Raw genomic sequence first — 5,000 nt, 5'->3', positions numbered from 1 at the left:
CAAAGTGAACATGTGCAATGCTTTCATGTAAATATTTCACAGGTATACATTCAGTGATGCTTTTTAAAGTCATGTTTAATTGAATGTTTCTGTGTTGATCAATTGTCTACAATTCCTTTGCCGCACCTGGTGTAATTTCTCTTCATGAGACAATAATGGTGTTCGTATGTTATCATATGTGAACTTCAGACATTATGTTATGTTATGCTATGTTATCTCGAAGAAGACGTCGCTTTAAAGCAGATTGCCATGTTCCTGTCTGCCGGAAAAAAAAACAAGCTCTGAGACAGACGAGGCGACTGCCTGTGTAGTGTATGTATCGATCGAATGCACTCAGTCAAGGTCTGAAACAAACGGGAACGTCTCTGTGAAGAGAGATAACATTACCTCGTTATAGGAAAGAAATAACACGACAAAATAGGCCTACTCATAAATATTGATTGTTATTTACAATGACAAAAATAAAACCACACACACACACACACACACGCACGCACGCACGCACGCACACACACACACACACACACACACACTTCACCAACAGTATTCATGTAACATTTTCCATCAAAACTGTTTTCTTTTTCATCGTTACTTATAAATGTGTGTGTGTGGGGAGGGGGGGGGGGGGGGAGTGGGGGTATATTTAAAAAATAGAAATAAAAATGAATAAATAAATAAATAATAAAGTGGCAGTGAATCAGCAGAGTGCCACCTTCTTAACGAAGATGGCAAGACTTGAGGCATCAACAGTCTCCTGGGGCAGGGCATTCCAATCACGAATTGTTTTTAGAAAGAAGGCATTCAGCCTGATGTCCGCTCTACTGGGGATTCTGTCCAATGTATACCTATACAATATTTAGGCTACATGAAAGCATTGCACATGTTCACTTTGAAACATTGTAATTAATATGATATAACATTACATAATCAATCTGTTTGAAAGACACTTTCTCAGCTTCAGGTGTTTTGTTGTTGTTTTCACATGTTGAACAGTGAATTTGTGTCGCTGCGTAGGCCTGCAGACAATGAACCAGTTTTGTCTTGAACCCCAACACTCCACCTTCCGAAAACCCTTTTCGAATGAAGTGAAACGTAAATCATCTTTATGACGTCGATGAATAGAATCACGTCATTCTGGAAGAAGAAAGAAAAAAAATGTTCCTTCACAGATAGCTTTTATTCTGTGTAATCAGAAAAAAATTGCTTTCATTCTGTGCAATCAAAGAAGTTTCACTTGGCGACTCAAGTCTCAGGTTTGGGAAACACAATTCAGTATTTGTATTTGATCTTACTTTCCATTTGTTATAAAGATTAGATTGGTGGAGGGATATTCTTCTTCTTCCTTCAGACGGCCAACATCATTTTACTGATGATCGAAGCATGTGACAGGATAGTCTTATTTTTGCAATCATTAAATCATTGAATGGACGAAAAATGAAAAAGTTTGATTGGTCATCGATTATGTAAGATATTTCATAGGCGAGAACATAATTATTCACTCGATGAAAACTGAAAGCGGTGTGTTTATTCAGAAACTACTACAGCAATGGCTTCGGTTGGACTCCAATGCGAAAAAGTGACCGAGCTATGATCAGAACAACTTGATGTTGACTTGGCAGGCTGCAAGGTACTGGTGGCGATCTTTAGCTTATGGATCAAAGTTTAGCCCTGCGGTTGAAAGATTAACTCCAAAATATAATCTTAACTCACTCAGTACGGCCAGTCCTCTCTTCTCCTCTACACAGACCCCTCGGATGTCCAGTGGGTGTCTGAATGACCCAACCTTTAGCTTCCGTCGTCAGAATTGTGGTATTCTTTGTCAACATTCACCTCTTCAGTATAAGAGCCTTCCGCTTGCAATATTTTGATGATGGTAATTGGGCTGAAACGCTGTTAACGTCGTCTCTTTCGCCGTTTGTATGGAAAGAGTTAAGATACAGGCATAGCTCTCCACAAAATCGAAACATAATCTTTGTTCCATTCAGATGTGAATGCCGTATTCTGTACTGTACAGACCGCAATACGTGGATATTAGAGCAACACACACACACACACACACACACACACACACACACACACACATGTACTCACTCACTCAAACACACACACACACACACACACACACACACACACACACACACACACACACACACACACACACACACACACATCGACGCTCTCTCACACACAAAGACGGTCGGGAGGCAGAGTCTGATATTTAGTGGCAGATATTTCCAGAACCAGGGTCCGAAGTGTCCTTGTGTTTGAAAACCATGGGACCTGTGTTTGTAAGGCGGGATTTCAAACATGCATGTGTCAGACGAAGAAATCAGCCCAGAGCGGGGTGGACTTGAGTCTTGACCAAGTCGTAGAGTCTACTATGTGAGTGCAGAGCTTGACCAAGTCGTAGAGTCTACTATGTGAGTGCAGAGCCAGTCAGTGAACTGAAACGCATTAGCTATTTTGATTTTTTTCTCTCAAATACTGGAAGCTAGTGTAGCTTCAAGATCAGACGATCTGCTGAGTTTTGTATTTTCTATAGATGTTTTACGACCGAAGAAGGTTAAATTGTTATCAAAGAATTACAGTAATCTAATCTGGAAAGAACACAAGAGGTGACCAGTGATTTTTGTTGCATCATCTGTAAAGTATCTCCCGATGGAACTATTTCGTTTGCTCTTGTAAAATGCAGTTTGACAAACTTTTGTCACGGGATCTTTTATACTGAGTTTAGAATTACTAATGAGCCCTAAGGTTCTTGCATTGCTTGTGAATGGATATCATGGGGGCCTACTTTAGCTTACGATAGAAAGAGACAGGTTTTGAACTGAAAATACACGCATACATACATACATACATACATACATACATACATTCATACATACGTACACATGCAGTACATACAATATATTATTCATCATACGTACATGCATGCGTACTGTGTAAGTCTTGCATACAGACAGATATCACGCAGTCATTCTAGCAATATTATAGATGTTCACACCTTGGTGTCAGTCAAATTCTGATCTTTAATTCTCATAATTCAGTCTGTCTCTGTTTTACACATTCGATGCTTGTTCACAATAATAAGTATTCAGATTAGGATACGAGAGATAATTGACAATACACGTGCGGTTAGACAAGATAGATTGTTACTGAGAACACAACTCACTCGTGCATACACACACTTCTTCCACACGTACATCCATCCATCCATCCATACATACATACATACGAAGCCTGCACACATAAACATACATACACATATACATGTATTTTCACGTTACAAGTTGCATGCCAGGAACAGATATATGGGTCTGGTACAGAAAAGTAACGTGTAATGCATAGTTTCAGTTCTGATTTGGAACCAAATGATACATTAATTCATCTTTTCAAACTTCTTTTTAAAATCATCAGTCGTCTTTTGTAAGCTAGTGATTGGTATAACATTGTTTTTTTTTTGTTTTTTTTGTTGTTTTTTTGTTTTTGTTTTTTTGCAAAACATGTTAAATATTCAGGTAACTTTCGTGTTTGTGTGGGTGAGATTGACAGCGGTTTTGAAGACGTTGTTTTAAACTGTCAAGAGTCAACGGACAGCACTGACAGACGAATGAATCCCACATTTTGAAATGTTCACAAGTTTGAGAGCTGATAAGCTTCATTTACACATTGCTTGAACCAGTCTGACGAAGTTCAAGGACAGTTATGTCAATATACCACTCAGAAGAAACTGTATGAGATGGCCACACCCAGCTATTACTCAATTATTAATTAACCGTTGCATCCCTAAACGATGCACACAGTTGTTGATTGGCCACACCCAGCTATTACTCAATTATTAATTAACCGTTGCATTCCTAAACGATGCACACAGTTGTTGATTGGCCACACCCAGCTATTACTCAATTATCAATTAACCGTTGCATTCCTAAACGATGCACACAGTTGTTGATTGGCCACACCCAGCTATTACTCAATTATTAATTAACCGTTGCATTCCTAAACGATGCACACAGTTGTTGATTGGCCACACCCAGCTATTACTCAATTATTAATTAACCGTTGCATCCCTAAACGATGCACACAGTTGTTGATTGGCCACACCCAGCTATTACTCAATTATTAATTAACCGTTGCATTCCTAAACGATGCACACAGTTGTTGATTATGCCGCCAAGGGTGAAGCGAACGACAAATTAAAATCCACACACTTGTTGAGGCAGAGTAGAGGGAATGCTGGAATGAGGAAATCACGCACATGCACGTCCATACGCGCGTCCTCCCCCCTACAGCCCGCCTCACCTTTCACGGTGTCTGCAAAGAGGCGTCCTTATGTGGACCAGTCCATTTAGTGGAGTTTTAAAAGATCGAAAAGCAAAGCAAGGGTGGTTCCAGATACCTGAGAGCATACACACACACACACACACACACACACACACACACACACACCACACCACACCACACTGCACCAAACACACACACACACACACACACACACACACACACACACACACCACACACACACCACCACCACCACCACCACACCACACCACACCGCACACACACACACACACACACACACACACACACACAACGCGTACGTGCGCACCAGACTCACGGATTGCGATCAGAGATGATGAGCACACATGTAACTACCCCAGGTGAAACGTCATGGGGTGGATTCCCACATGGAGCGTTGGACTGTTCCAGCTCTACACGTGGCTCGGTTTACCCTGACCGGACGTTGGCAGTTTTATCAAAACACCCCTTCCCGTTTGGCCGCCTGCCAGTGTTCCAGACGGACACAATCAACATGCAAGCAGTTCAGCAGTGATGCTTAATCAAGTTTTTGCGCCTTATACATATTAGTAGTAGTGGTAGTAGTTTTTAAAAAAAATGTATTTATCTATTATTTATTCACCCCCTTTTCTTCTTTTTTTTTTCTTTTTTCTTTTCTTTTTCTCAAGGCCTGACTAAGCGCGTTGGGTTACGCTGCTGGT

Source organism: Babylonia areolata, chromosome 16 (genome assembly GCF_041734735.1).
Source record: "Babylonia areolata isolate BAREFJ2019XMU chromosome 16, ASM4173473v1, whole genome shotgun sequence".
Taxonomy (NCBI): domain Eukaryota; kingdom Metazoa; phylum Mollusca; class Gastropoda; order Neogastropoda; family Buccinidae; genus Babylonia; species Babylonia areolata.
This window is presented reverse-complemented; position numbering follows the sequence as displayed.